This window comes from Aotus nancymaae, unplaced genomic scaffold (genome assembly GCF_030222135.1).
Source record: "Aotus nancymaae isolate 86718 unplaced genomic scaffold, 86718_ANA_hifiasm-v0.15.2.pri h1tg000014l, whole genome shotgun sequence".
Taxonomy (NCBI): Eukaryota; Metazoa; Chordata; class Mammalia; order Primates; family Aotidae; genus Aotus; species Aotus nancymaae.
In genome coordinates this window covers 88,161,978-88,178,064 of record NW_026988425.1, presented here as the reverse complement: position 1 = coordinate 88,178,064, position 16,087 = coordinate 88,161,978, and the positions used below count along the sequence as shown (strand labels likewise).

At 36.7% G+C, this 16,087-nt stretch overlaps 1 pseudogene; it reads left to right on the top strand.

Annotated features, from left to right (window-relative positions):
* Positions 1-13,875, top strand: part of LOC105734631 (fatty acid-binding protein 5-like) — a 34,100-nt pseudogene extending 20,225 nt beyond the window's left edge.
* The last annotated feature ends 2,212 nt before the right edge of the window (positions 13,876-16,087 follow it).

The following is a 16,087-nucleotide window of genomic DNA, read 5'->3' as shown; positions in this document are numbered from 1 at the left end:
ATGGATATAACCCTACCCTGGCACATAATAGATGCTGACAATCATGAATGTGAAATGAATTAAAAGCAGATTTTGGAACTCAAGATTACGGAGGTTACTCAGTTTCTAGGTGGGCTCAGATCTAATGATGTATTTGAAAAATAACTCTTTAAGAAATCAAATTTAAAAATCCCTTTAGAGCTTTTGTACTTATATCACAAAAGTGCCTCAAGAAGATGTTATCAGCCTCTGCCTCTAGGACAGGCTTATTTTTTGTTTCAGGAGCTGAAAAGCCTTGAAAGTGATGAAGTAAAAAGAAAAGATGAAAATACTGACAAAAAGTTAAAAAGGAGAATATATGCCATATCTATATGTACTCCAAAGATCCTGCTAAGTACGGGCAACCTGCATTTGTCCCTTTCTTAGGTAAGGAGACAGTGCTTAAAGGAAACTGCCACAAAAATAGAATATGATGCCATAAACATTATCGCTCAGACTAGCTAAGTATTTCTTTCTCTCATATGATAAAGGAGTAAAAATAAGAATAATTTGTGTTTTAGATTATCTTCAGGAATCACGTGTGGCTATAAAATGTACTGTGGAAATCATCTCTCCATTCAGGAACTCAGCACAGCTGCTACCATGAGGAGCCTGCGTATGTTATGAAGCTAACAAACCTGTGTTAAAGAATCTGCCTTTAGAAGTAACAGCTCTGAAAGCCATAAGCAAAAAAAATCTCAAGTATGATGGTAGCAAATAGCTTTGGATAGAAACATCTACTCTGTTGGCAAGTGCCCTTTAGAAGACAGGACTTGAATTCTTTTAAAACAAAATCACCAATCATTCTTAGAAGCCTGCTGCTTACAAAAGTAGGAAAAACATGTTTTTTGAGCTACAGCTGCAGATTCAAAAATTAGTTTGTACCAGTTGATTTGCTTTAGTAATGTAAAAAGTAAAAAACCCAAAGAGAGCAGCAAGAATTAGCTGAGGGTGTTTAGAGATGTCAAAGACAATAATGGCAGAAAAAGCCACTTCAAATATCTCCAGATTTGAATTTCAAGCCACAGTTTCTTTTAAACCTCTGCTTTCCCAACCCCTAGGCCTCTTTTTCTTTAATAGTAATGCCCAAGCTTTAAAAATAACACTGAGGTATTAAATAGAACATTAAAGTCCCCTAACTCCTATCTACTCTCAATCCTATTGCAAATCCCCAGAACATTCTTAAAAATCACTAACTGTATCTTAAAAGGTTAAAGAAACATGGTTTCCAATTTGTAAATGTCTTAAGGAAGTCTGTCTCTCGAGCCTCAAATTTTTCATCAAATCAGCTACATAACGTGAGACACAGAAACAAAAGATGAAAGCTCTACTCCTCACTTCTTTCCAACCAAGTTTGTGCCTTTGAGCAGAGTATTTCCACTCGCTGGAATTCTTTTCTCTCTTCTGGAAAGTAAGGGAAATGAAAATGCTGATTCTTGGTTTGCTTCTATTCAAATCTTCTTTACTGGCACTAATAGAAACATAAAGGAGCCACAAACATAAGCCACATAGGTAATTTTATCTCTTTATTTATATTTTTTATTTCCAGAGACAAGGTCTCACTCTGTTGCCCAGGCAGGAGTACAGTGGCACAATCACAGCTCACTGCGGCCTTGAACTCCTGGGCTCAAGTGATCCTCCTGCCTCAGTCTCCTAAGTAGCTACAACTACAGGTGCAGGCCACTACACCTGGCTAATTTTAAACGTTTTGTGTAGAAATGGCATCTTGCTAGGTTTCCCAGGTTGGTCTCAAATTCCTGGTCTCAAGGGATCCTCCCTCCTTGACCTCCCAAAGTGCTGGGATTACAGGATGTGAGCCACCATGTCTGGCCTTCAGCCACATAGATAATTTTAAGTTTTTTAGAAACATTTTTAAAAAATAAAAAGAAACAGGTAAAATTGGCTTTAATAATTCTTTTTATCTGAGTATACGCAAAATATCATTCAACATGTAATCAATGTAAAAACATTAGTATTTTGTATATGAATAAAAAATATTCAAATGTAATCAATATAAAAATAATAATATTTTGATACTATTGCTATTTTTTAAACTAGGTGTTCAATATCTGATTTATATTTGACACAAGACATCTCAATTCAAACTAGTCACATTTCAAGTACTCAGTTATATCTCGTTGCTGCAGTTTGGATAGTGCCGTGTCATACCAGTGCTGGACACTGTTCCAAAGAAACTCTATTTTGGTGAGAAGCTCACTTCTATATCTCTATACTTGACTGCCTCTGCTGCCAAAATATATATATTATTGATATTATTTGTTGGGAATGCTTAATTATCAGCAACAAAGTGTAGAATCTACTTGGATTTCTCAGAGAGTTTCAGTATCAGACCTTCGATTAATACCAATGCTTTCCCTATAATAGATTTGGTCTTCCAGTGAAGTTTTCTTATCTGGCTGAGTCATTCCCATTTAATTTTAGGTCACTTACTCTGAGTTTCACAGGATAATTAGGATAGAGTATCACCATTAATCAACAACTTGAAAAGTATCCCATGCTTTTAAAAAGCAGATGAAAATACTAACTGACCTAAAAGGCTAAAGTAAAATTTAAAGTAAGCAAATTTTATTTTATTTTCTCTAAAAATCACCCACTTTCATCCCATCAATCATGTTCCACGCCTCTCAAACCTCACACTAAGAAAAACACCTCAAGCATCAACAAGCTGTGAAAGTAGGTCAAATATCATTTAAACACCACTCTGTTTTCCAGTAACAAATAATTATTGAATACTTTCCACAGACCAGGAGCTGTATTTAGTGTTGAGGATTCCTGCCTTGGTAGTTTAATTCCAAAGATTTCATCAGGTTAGCCCATTATTAGAGATGCTGGCATGTATGTTGGGGCAGGAGTATATATTTGTATCCTAGGTTATCTTTTCCTATAAAGCCTTCCCCCAAGAGCTACCACATTTTTAAATGAGTCCATTTTTACCCCTCCAAATCTATTCTGTCTGCAGGATAAAACCTGATGAAATATGTTATATACCACTTTTGGTGTATGCTGTATATTAAAAATCAGTGTATGTTATTGTAGTTATTGTTATTGTTATTGTTATTGTAGTTATATGTAGTTAAGCAAATGAGAAGTCTGAAATAAAATGTTCCCCCCTCTCTTAATGCATTATCCCCAGGTGCACCCCTTAGAGATGACCACTGTTGAAGTATTATTCTAAAACCCTCCAAGCATATATAAACATGTATACACATAAGAATACATATGCAAATTTTGAGAGAATATTTTTAAAGTAACGTGATTATGAAGAAAATTCAAATAATACAGAAGCACATAAAAATGTAGTAATCTGTACTCACAATATTTGACAGGATATTTTAAAGTAACACATGATTATGGACAAAATGCAAATTGTAAAATGCAAAGCGAAATCTTTCCCTACCCCACATTCCCATAACCCAAAAGTAATAAAAAATGCCCATAGTTGTTTCTTGTGTATGTGTGTGTGGATCTTTTGTGAATTTTTCTACAAATATATGTAGACTATGCCTAACAGAGTTATGAAATGTGCTTTCAAATAGTTTTTATTGTGAAATCTAATGTATGCCTAGGTAAGTGTATAAAACAACAAAGCAAATCCACTTACAATCACCACTGAGGTTAAAAAGCAAAGTATGGCCAGCCCTCCTTGGGACTTCTAATCATTACCCCCCTCACCCTCTCTCTCAAAGGTTTCCAGTATCCTAACTTTTACAGTCATCAACTTTTTGTTGTTCTTGTTAATTTTATTGCATAAGCACACATCATTAAGCACTATAACTTTGCCTGTTATTAGACTTTAAGTAAATAGAATCATACCATATGTATTTTCTTGTGTCTGTCTGCTTTTATTTACATTTGTTTATTTTTTATTTAATACATCTTGGGCATCTTAGCGAACATATATAGAATTGCCTCATTCTTTTATTTTCATGGTATTGAACTGAATAAATTTCCAAATGAATAACCAAATTATTTTCATGTTTTTGGATCATAAATAATGTAAAAAATATCTTGGGCATTTATCTTTATAATTAATTCTTAAAACATAAAAAGTAATCCTACTACTAACGTAAAATTAGGTGGAATATCAATTACTTCATAATTCCTGAATGAAAGAACCTCCATCTATCTTTAAAAATTTATAAATGTCCAAAGTAAAATATGTTGAGGTCATAGTCTGAATATAAAGCAAAATTTAGAGCATCTGTCACCCAAAGCCAGCCAAGTCCTAATGTGAATGATACTATTAATTGACAGTGAACACACACTCTGCAAGGCACTATTCTCTGCACTTTACATGCTCAACAAGCCATTGAGTTAGGCCTTATAATTACCTCCAACTTACAGATAAGAAAACAGGCCTAGGGACATTAGGGGACTTGGCCAACATCACGCAGTGGATACGAATAATATCCTTAACCCTTAGGTTTGTATACATCCTTGGGGAACCTAAATAAAGCAACAGCACAAGAGAGTTCCTCTGTGGTGATAGAACAGTCTGTATTTTGATTATATGGTAGTGGTTACACAAATCTATACATGGATTAAAACTACACACACACACACACACACACACACACACACACACTTGAATGCAAGTTAAAAAATGGTGAAAATTGAATCATGTCTGTAGTTTAGGTAACAGTATTGGACCTTCAATCCCATCAGGGAGTGAAAACAAAATAGTATTGGACTGATGTTAACTTCTTGGTTTTGATATTGCATTATAGTTGTATTACATATTATACTGTATTACATATAAGATGTCACCACTGGGAGTTGGGTGAAGGGTATATGAAAATCTATGTATTATTTTAGCAACTTCTTGTTAGTCTATACTTATTTCCAAATAAAATGCTTTTTTTTATTTTTGAGACAGAGTCTCACCCTGTCACCACCAGACTGGAGGACAGTGATCTCAGCTCATTGCAAACTCCGCTTCCTGAGTTCAAGCTATTCTCCTGCCTCAGCCCCTGAGTAGCTGGGACTACAGGCATGGGCCACCACACTCAGCTAATTTTTTGTATTTTTAGTAGAGACGGGGTTTCATCACATTGGCCAGGATGGTCTCAATCTCTTGACCTTGTGATCTGCCCACCTCGGCCTCCCAAAGTACTGGGATTACAGTCGTGAGCCACTGTGCCCAGCCATAAAATGCTTTATAAGAGGTAGGTGGTTTCCAGACCAGCTTTGGCATCAGTTGGGAACTTGGAAATGCAAAACCTCAGGTTCCACCTCAGACCTACTAAATTAGAATCTGCATTTTAACAAGAATCGCAAATGATTCACATGCACATTAAACTTTAGAAGCACTACTATACAAGAAATAAAAGTGATATTCAAGTATTTCTCACCCTGCCACAAAACAAAAAAGTTTCTCCATTTCAGGAGCAGAAGTTATTCCAGAGGCCCAGGGGCCTGCTCATTGGTGTACAACCAGTTCAGTCACACATGGTACGTGGTCAGAAGACTCCTGTCTTGAAATTCTTAATAGTTTGAGTTTTGAGTTTGTGTTTTATAAGTGAAATCCAATGACACAACAGAGTACACACAGGGAGCTTGGAGCCTCAGCTCACCAACCAGCCCACTTTCCTGCTTTGTTAGGGTAGGGTTCTCAGCTGTCCACTTCCCTATACCCTTGTACTTTGGGTCCCCTAGGCCTCTTCCAATCTGTCCTCACCCAGCAATTTTTGCTGACCTCCAGCCTCAGAAGGAGGTTGTGCTGCTTCATGTGACATCTCAGGGTGAGGCATGGTGGCAGCTATTCCTGTCTCAGACTGCAGCACCACGGCATGTTCATGGCTATTGGTGGGCAGGGGAGAGTCTCTTACCTACCTCTGATCTAGCACATTTGGCATAGATGGTACTACTCTTAGGGGTCCCCAGCCACCATGGGTTTGCAAGGGTGGTGGGCACAGGGAAAGGGAGATGCCTGCCATGCCTTTTCTGCCACCTGCCAGGCAATGGGTTGGGCAAGTGGATGGCAGTAGGAGAACTTAACGGCTGGTAGGTGATGTGAAGGCTTAGTTACAGAAGAAGGCCCTTTGTGAATCTACATTCATCCTGCTGGTATTTCCACGCTAAGAATGTGCAACATTAAATAGCACATTAGATGGAATATCAATTAGTCTCAACCATGAAAGGCTGAGGGAAAGACTGTGGAAGAATCAAAAAGCTTCATATTTTAATTTTCTCACTTGTAAAACAGGAGGCGGCCCATTTTCATTTTGTACTGGGCCTCACAAGTGATGTAGCCAGTGCTGCAGCAGCCATTGGGAAACAAAAGATGAACTTTCAGCCTGTACTTGGCAGATGCATGGGCCCACCTTCTAATGAAAACCAAAAGCAGCATTCATTAGAAGATGGCCTCCAGGAACCCTTCAGCAACATAAGGTTTGTTCATCCCCTTTTTATTAAAGGATACTTTCAATCATGGAAAATATAAGCCAGCACCAAGAACTATAAGCACAGATCTCCCAATTATTTGTATATCTGCCAGAACCTAGGTATACTTCCATATTTTCTATATCTGTCTACAAAGAAAATAATCAGCAGTAACACTTCTATTTTATTTTTATTTTTTTGTCGTTTGTTTGTTTCAACATGGAGTCTCACTCTATTGCCCAGGCTGGAGTGCAGTGGCATGATCTTGCTCACAACCTCCGGCTCCTGGGTTCAAGTTATTCTCCTACCTCAGCCTCCCAAGCAGCTGCGATTACAGGTGCCCGTCACCACACACGGCTAATTTTTGTATTTTTAGTAGAGACAGGATTAGACCATGTTGGTCAGTCTAGTCTCGAATTCCTGACCTCAAGTGATCCACCCACCTCAGCCTCCCAAAGTATTGGAATTATATAGGTGTGAGCCACCATGCCTGGCCACACTTCTACTTTTAAAAATTAAAATTCCTATGCAGCTTTAAATATAGAAAAAAAATAGGACTTTGGAATAAGTCTTAGATGAAGGATAGAAAGGATTTCAGGTTATAGGAAATATGTTTATATATTTATATCTTCTTAATCCATACAATAAGTATTCATTGAGCCCTGCCAAAAAGATCACTAGTAAACATAAACTAATTCTCTCTGAAGCATTTTTGAGATCCTGTACTTTTTCCAAAAATAATTTTAAATCCTTCCTTTTTCAACTCTTCCCCATAATTTATTGATGACTAAAAAAATGGTATTCAGAAATAACACACATATTTATCATTCATACTCTTGTTTCTCTATCCTTGGCAGTGTCAACCTTCCTTTTACTTATATCCTCTATCTTGAAATGATAATTTTATTTGGCATATGTCATGTGTAACTGAAGACAGGGCAAAAGCTTAAAAGTTATTTTGTCTAGTAAGGTGTTCTCAATGAGTTAGTTTAATAGGAAAAATGCAAGTTTTTATCTGTACCGTGACCCCAATTTTAATCTCATGCATTTATAAATGTAATTGTGTCTGGGAGAAATTGGCATATTGTTCTTAGTGATGGTTGTTTTAGGGTGTGAAATTGCAGGTGATTTTAGTTTTCTTTTTTCTATTTCTCTGTATTTTCCCAGTTTGTCTACAGTGAATATTATAGGGGACATTAGCAACATTACATGATAGAACCCTAATGCCTCTGATACTCATTATTCTTTAATATGAACCACTTGGATTTTTTTCAGAAATGTACTTTGCTCTTTTGGATACTGCCACCAGTTCACTGATAGGAGTGATGAAGCTGAGTGTGAATTTCCCACATTTAAGGAGTGTTAATTCATTCATTAGCAAAATTAAGTCACCACCTGATAATCCAAGAATCATCGCAACTCATCAGACTTCAAACACCCAATTAATTTGCTCTTCTGTGCTACATCAGCATAAATATCCTGATTTCATTAAGTACATCATGAAGTTTCTTTTTTAAAAAAAATATTATCTTGTAGGACAGTGGTTTCCATATAATATTGTAGAACAGGGGGTCTAGGCAGCCTAAAAACTCCTTGTTATAGTTTCTATCAAAAAATTGCTTGTCCAATTGCAACAAAAGCAAAAATTGACAAATGGGATCTAATTAAATCAAAGAGCTTCTGCACAGGAAAAGACACTATCAACAGAGTAAACAGATAACCAACAGAATGGGTGAAAATGTTTGCAAACTATGCATCTGACAGAGGTCTAACATCCAGCATCTATAAGGAACTTAAACAAATTTACAAGAAAAAACAACCCCATTAAAAAGTGGGCAAAGGACATGAACAGATACTTTTCAAAAGAAGACGTACATGTCACCAACAATGACATGAAAAAAGTTCAACATCACAGATCACTAGAGAGATACAAATCAAAACCACAGATATCATCTCACACCAGTCAGAATGGCTATAATTAGAAAGTCAAAAAATAACAGATGCTGGTGAGGTTGCAGAGGAAGAGGAACACATATACACTGTTGGTAAAAGTGTTAATTAGTTCAACTATTGTGGAAAGCAGTGTGAAGATTCCTCAAAGAGTTAGAAACACAACTACCATTCAACCCAGCAATCTCATTACTGAGTATATACCCAAGGAAATACAAATTGTTCTATCATAAAGACACATGCATGCATGGTGTTCATGCAGCACTATTCACAATAGTAAAGACATGGAATCAACCTAAATGCCCATCAGTGGTAGACTGGATAAAGAAAATGTGGTACATACACACAATGGAATACCATGCAGCCATAAAAAAATAACAAGATCCTGTCCTTTGCAGGAACATGGATGGAGCTGGAGGACTCCAGCAAACTAATGCAGGAACAGAAAACCAAATACCACCTGTTCTCACTTAAAAGAGAGAGCTAAATGATGAAAACACGTGGACACAGAGAGGGGAACAATAGATACTGGGGCCTTCATTAGGATGCAGGGTGGGAGGTGGGAAAGGATCAAGAAAAACAGCTAATGAGAGCTAGGCTTAATAGCTGGGTAATGAAATAACCTGAACAACAAATCCCCATGACATGAGTTTACCTATTTAACAAACCTGCACATGTATCCCTGAACTTAAAAGTTAAAAAAAAAATCACTTATCTTATAATCATGGGAGAATCTACCATAATAAAATGTATATAGTATACACTTACTAATTGTAACTGTTAACATGTCCTACTTTCAAGAGCTTTCAAATAACTTCTGCTTTCCCATAGTATTTTCTAGACCAAACTTAGACTATTAAAGGACAGGAAGCATAAGCACAGTGTGAATTTCCCCAAAAATACACATGGTGAAACTTAATTGACAACGTGATAGTATTAAAAGGTAGGGCCTTTAAAAGGTGATTAAGTCAGGAGGGCAGAGCCCTCATGGATGGGATTAGAGACCTTACAAAATGGCTTGAGGAAGTGGGTTTGTTTTCTTCTCACCTTTTGCACAGACACTGCAAGAAAATATCATCTGTGGAACAAGCCCTCACCAGACACTGAATCTGTCAATGCTTCCTAGCCTCCACATCTGTCAGAAATACATTCCTATTGTCTATTAGTTGCCCAGTCTGTGGCATTAATATTTTGTTACAGCAGCACGAATGCACTAAGAAAGTCCTCAAAATATGGCAGCTATTATTAGGGTTTGTATCTGCTTAATCTAGACACAAAAATATTAATCATGTTAAAAAATATCCAAAAAGACAATAGCTAACATCATCATCATGCTACCATTATTGGGTGTCATTTTACAGAAAAGAAAACTAAGGCACAGAGAAGTTAAATAACTTGCCCAACGTCATACATTAGTAAGTGATAGGGCAGGGGTCAGAATTGAGGAAATGTGGCAGCCAAATACACACAACTGGAAAACAGAGAACGAGAAAAAATGTCTGCCAACTGAATGATCAAATTAAAAAACATTTATTGAGGCGAGTTGTGCAAAATGAAGACTTCTTCCTCAAGAAGCTGAATGTAATATAATCTCACGGTGATTAAAACACATTTGAGTAAGAAACAATCTTCTCCCTTAAAAAGCTGACAATTTAGTGAGAGAGTAAAGTTAGAAAATGAGATTCAAAAATTAGGTAAGCCAGTGTATCCTGGATGTCAAAACAAATAAATAAATATTAAGTAAGAGATGGGAGTATATGTTCTTTAAAGTACTTTCTATATTTGGAAGATTCTATAACTCTCTTTGCTTCGTTAAAGTTTTGCCATAAAAAGTTAGAAAAGTTTCAAAAGCTGCTATATACATGAACCACAAGCACAGAGATTCGTTCAGATGAATCAAGAATAACCTCTGGTTTGGTATGATAATTCTGCAAACTGCAGAACTTTGTCTGAATATGAACACCAAGTCAGTAAAATCTGATTCCCCTTTGCTAATAGAACTAATTTGTATCATATTTATTTGTGCAATTGCTTTGAGTCCAGTTTCTAGAAACGCTCCATCTTACCTAAGTATCAAGAAAGGCGGGAAAAACCTTGTCTAAAAATACATTTACGTGGTTGATGTAGGCAGATGGAAACAATGAAATACTAGATCTACGGAACAGCCGGTGGAGAATCTGGATTTTGATTGTTTGTATTTGATGGGGTTTTCAAATTACTTTTAAAAGTAGGTCATTAAGTGTCAGCCTGATTTAGAGGGGGAGGACTCTCTAGGGATTCCTGCTATGTTTTGAGAAATGTCCTTTGGAGCACAGTGTACCTTATCCCCAGAAAGGGAAAGTGCCCTTGAAAATTACAAGCAACAATTTCTATCTTGCCTCCAACATGACCAAAATAGGGTAGATCCACAGGATTTGACTCCCCCTAGCTATCATCAGGGGACCAATTACTATATTCATGGCTAACTTAATGGGATCCTGAGTAACATCATTAAGGGCACAGTAGGCAATAAATGATTATAAAAGTACCTTGTGAAATTCCCTAGTTAGACCATGCCTGGTCTAGCTCCCTTATCTAATACCATCTGTGGATGCAAAGATGACCTGGAAATGGAAATTGTGTAACTAATAACTTCTAATTGAAAGAAATTTAAGCCGGGCGCGGTGGCTCACGCCTGTAATCCCAGCACTTTGGGAGGCCGAGACGGGTGGATCACAAGGTCAAGAGATCGAGACCACCCTGGTCAACATGGTGAAACCCCGTCTCTACTAAAATACAAAAATTAGCTGGGCATGGTGGCGCACGCCTGTAGTCCCAGCTACTCGGGAGGCTGAGGCAGGAGAATTGCCTGAACCCAGGAGGTGGAGGTTGCAGTGAGCCGAGATGGCGCCATTGCACTCCAGCCTGGGTAACAAGAGCGAAACTCTGTCTCAAAAAAAAAAAAAAAGAAAGAAATTTAAGTCTATGTATAGTGCTCACTATATGGTTCACACCTAGGGAATCTAAACCAGTTATTACCAACCTCTCTGGAACCCTGAAGCTCAACCATCATTAAATTTCATAACACTTACTTGTACTAAGTGAAAGAATATTTTAAAAATTCAGTTGAAGGGTAATAGTTTTTGTTAGGAGAATTTTGCAACCTTTTGAGAAATGAGTCAGTGTGCCAAACAGAGTGAGTTTGTTTTTAAAATGCAGATTCTTGCCCACTCCCCAGACCTAATAAGTCAAAACCTCTGAGGGTTGGGGCCCAGGGACCTAAATTTTAACAAGCTCCCCAGGTGATTCTCCTGTACACTAAAGTTTAAGAAAGTCTGCCATAGGGTATCACCAACCCAAAGATAAAACCACTTGTTACTGCCAAATGTTATAAAATGTTGCACTTCTAGCACAATTTTAATTGGCTATAGAAAACCAGCACTTCTTAGCATCAGAAAAAATTCAATCACAATTTGACTTTCTCATACTTAGGGGTATTACTCTATATGCAGTGATGCTGAAGAAATCTGGCCCATCCTGTAAAGGCTGCTGGTAATAGGCTCCCCTTCAACCCATGCATGCCACTGGTACCATGATCGCTATGTCCCTAATGCAATCACAGCCCTTCTCCTTCATGGCACATTTTGCTCTCTCCTCTTCTCTACAGTAAGGACAAGTGTTATTCCATGTGCAACTGCTGAAAATTCTTTTCAAAAAAGTAAGGACAATGTTAATTTTGCATAACTCATAAAAACTGGTACACTTTTCCCTTACCAATATTTTAAAATTTAGATTTCTTATATTGATCTTTCATTATATTTACAACAGCTTGTCCTTATGGTTGTAAACTGCTTCAACCCCTTAACAAACGTTCTGTTTTTAATAATATTCATAAGCTTATAAAAACAACAGAAACAAAGCAATGGATGAAACTGGCTTCAATAGCCCAAGAGAAAGGCCACCCACTCAAGATATGTGGAGCTATCCGCCCCCCGCAGGCACTCAATAATTCTTTCACCAAACCCAAATGTAACAAGTCACATCTTAGGCTGAAAATGTTTTGCCTTTTGCAGAATATCAGAAGCCAGAAAGCTTGTAAAATTATTAAAGAATTCATAACACAAGAATCTTTTTTAAGAGAAGTTACCTTGCTTGTTTGTTTTTCAGGAAGAAATAATAGCCGCTACATACACTTGATGAAAACAACATTTATCTCTCTACTGAGTTTTCACAGAAACTGGAAATTGGAGTGTACCTGTTAAAATAAAAAGTTCAATTGTTGAGGCACTAGAAATCAAACTGCTTTCAAAAAGAAAATTCTCCTAATCAGATGCCATTCAGCCTAGGTCTATTAGTGTCACTTCTCAAAAGGCAGAAATCTTAAGTGGGATGAATCATAACAGCTGGTTCCCACCAACTGACACTCCACTAGACAGGAAGCTGTTATCAACGTGTGGTAAGGTGTCACCACTGTCCAGGCAGCTTAGGCAGAGTCATGGGGCCTGTGAGAGGTGGTAGCTCCCTGGGAAGCCTCTTACTATGTCTGCAGATAACAGCTTAGAAGATGATTTTTAGTTTTTGCGTGTGTGTGTGTGCAAATTTTTGCATTTTGACTTTGATGCAGAGAAAGCTCAACTTAAATGCTATAGTGTACAGGGGTCTTTTTTCTATCTAGGGAAAGGCTACAAGAAGTATGGCTACAACCTTTCTGAGTTTATAATCAATATATAAATGGAATGAACAATGAAGATAAAATTATTGAGAAATAATCCATTTGCTTAGATAAGAAGACTGAAAAGGAAACTGACTAGGATGCTTGAGAGAATTTGTTTCTTTCTCGCAGAGATATTCTAAAGTTAATTATACTAGAAAGCTACAATAATCATGACAGTGGGTACTGATCAAAGAAGAGACACATAGATCAATATAGCATAGAGTGCAGAAATAGATCCAAACAAATACTGTAGTCAACTGACTTTTTACTTATGTGCAAACGCAGTTCAATGGAAAAAACATTGTCTTTTTAACAAATAGTACAAACCCAAACGCCAAAAAATCACCTTAGACACATATCTCACACCTTATACAAAAAACCTGGCTCAATATCCTACCCCAACCCCTGAGCCAGACCCTGCTCTGCTTGCACACCCAGGCTGGCTACCATTCAGCAGCTGGAAGGACAATAGCATCCAATGGACAGCAAATGCTTTGATGAATACACGATGGAACTAGGAGTGGGAATAGTTCTGTTAAAAAATGCACACAATCGCCAGACCAGATTGTAACATCTCTTGTGACAGCAAAAACCACCATAAAAACTGAGAGCACTCTGAAACCAACACAGTTCCCTTGATAGCAGAAAAAGTCAGACTGTCTGCAACTTCACATATGGCACATTGGTTCAACATCAGGAATGGAAAGGAAAGGAAAGCACAATAACAAGAACGTTTAAAAAATGGGAAATTAATGGTAGTCAGCATCCTGAACAATGTCACCTGTACTTAGGTCTACGAAAAAGTAGAATAAAAATTCCATCATCACTTTAGAAAGTAATTAGCTGAGAGAATGAACAAGCTCAGTCCAACAAGCAAATCTCCACAAGTATCTTATGTGCAATTATTTTAAAGTGCTGGTTTAATTAGGATCATCCCTTTGGTTAGTAAAGAAATGCAATTGTGCTAATAAAAAATTAACATAAACTGGGCCATAAACTTAAATGTAAATGTAAAACACTTAGAAGAAAATGTATAGGAAAATATTTGTGACCTTGAGATAGGTGAAGAATTCTTAGATATAACACCAAAAGCACTATCCGTACAAGGAAAAAAAATTGATAAACTGGACTTCATCAAAATCAAAAACGTTTTTTTGCTCTGCAAAAGATACTTTAAGAGAAAGAAAAAATAAGCCAGAGACTGGGGGAAAATGTTTTTGAATCATATATCTAGATAATATAAAAATGATCAAACCTTAATATGAAAGCAACTCATTTTTTTAAAAGGACAAAATATCTGAAAAGACACCTGAGCTAAATATTAAACATTTTATAGTACATTTTCTGGGATAATTGTCATTGCAAACTCAAAAGTGCCCTCAAATTTTCTATTTTTAAAGTACATTTCCAACGCCATGCTTCTGTTTTGGCAAATATACAAAAATTACATTTAATTAATCTTTGCAAACCTATATGCTTACAATGAGTGTGTAAAATACAGGGTAATTTTAAAAACACAAGATAGAAACTTTAAAAAAAAAAATTCAGGAACTTAAAAATGAGGCAAATATACTTGGTGAATATACCAAGTCAGAATCTACTTAGGAAAGACTTCTTCCTCTATGCAAAAACAAGATTTTTCAACACTTGACAAAGTTAAATCATGGTGCTTGGCTTTCTATGCTATTGACGTTTAATACAATCTGCTGACTCTAGTCTCAGTATGCTCAACAGGAGTCATAGTCATAATAGATCATCAATATTATGAACTGTTGTTTTTGAGAAATGTGGATAATCCCAATTAGAGGCTAATACGCTTTTTGCAAGTAAATCAAATTATACCTTATACTTCTTATATTTTTGTGCTAGTTAGGTTGAGAAATATTGGAGAAAAATGTCACAATTCAAATACTTGACACTTTTAAATTATCCAGAATCATTTTATACATGAGTGACTTATTCAAGGCAAAGGTTAGAGGGACAGAATCAGAAACAGAGGGTAGTTCTCCTTGTTCTCAGTTAATACTCAGCTTCTAAAATCACATCTCAGGTTATTAAACACATATCTGTTCATTAGTCATCATTAAAGTTCATTTGCTATACCAATTTGAAAGTGGCCTTATCTCTATTAGTACTACGCAATAATATCAGCTCTCAGAGATAAATGTATTCCTTTCCTTTTCCAGTTGTATAATATACCCTAGGATCAAACTGAAATTTTGAGTCATTTAGAACAGATAATATTCGGTGCACAGTCAACAAACTTTATTCAGTATGTGGCTACTACCAAAAGCAATTATCTTTCATCAAATGCTTGTTGCAAATTATCCTTTAAGCTTCACATTGTTCATTATTTACACTGGTAGCACCCTATTTCAAATTCCCAAATGACACAAAGCCTCTTCTGATCATTGGTCTCTCTGCTTATTTTCTCCCTAGTAATCTGTTTTGTTCCCTTTACTTTCCAGATCAAAGTGCCTTCAGGCTTTGCAATAACCACCTACAACAGTGAATGGCTACCTACCTTCTGCCATTCCCAATGAGTAAGGTAAACAAGGTCAACACATCACCATGGGTGGGCACAGAATAAGTGCAATGCCTAAGGAGTAGTTATTAATTCCACAGCATTTTCCTTAACTCCAAAAAAAATGTGTGAATGCAAGTAACTAAGAGTGAAAATCTTGGAAAGATACACAGGGATACATGCAAACATTCCTCAGGCATAAGATACCTGTGTCAGTAAGAGTGGCCCACTATAGTCATAATTCTAGATAAAAAGGAAGTGTGTAGCCATTAGAGTGGGCATGAGTTTGGAAATATTCCCCAATTCTCTCTTTTCTCATCCTCTTCCCTCAGAAAACTTGCCCAATTCCAAATCTCAACTATTACTCAATGGGTTGACTCTGAGGCCTAAAACTCACATTTTCAAATGCCTGCCAAACATTTAATCCACTGATACCTCTAATCCAAACGGGTCTTTCTCCTGATTTCCTTGTTTCTTTTCATGTTATATTATCTTTTAGT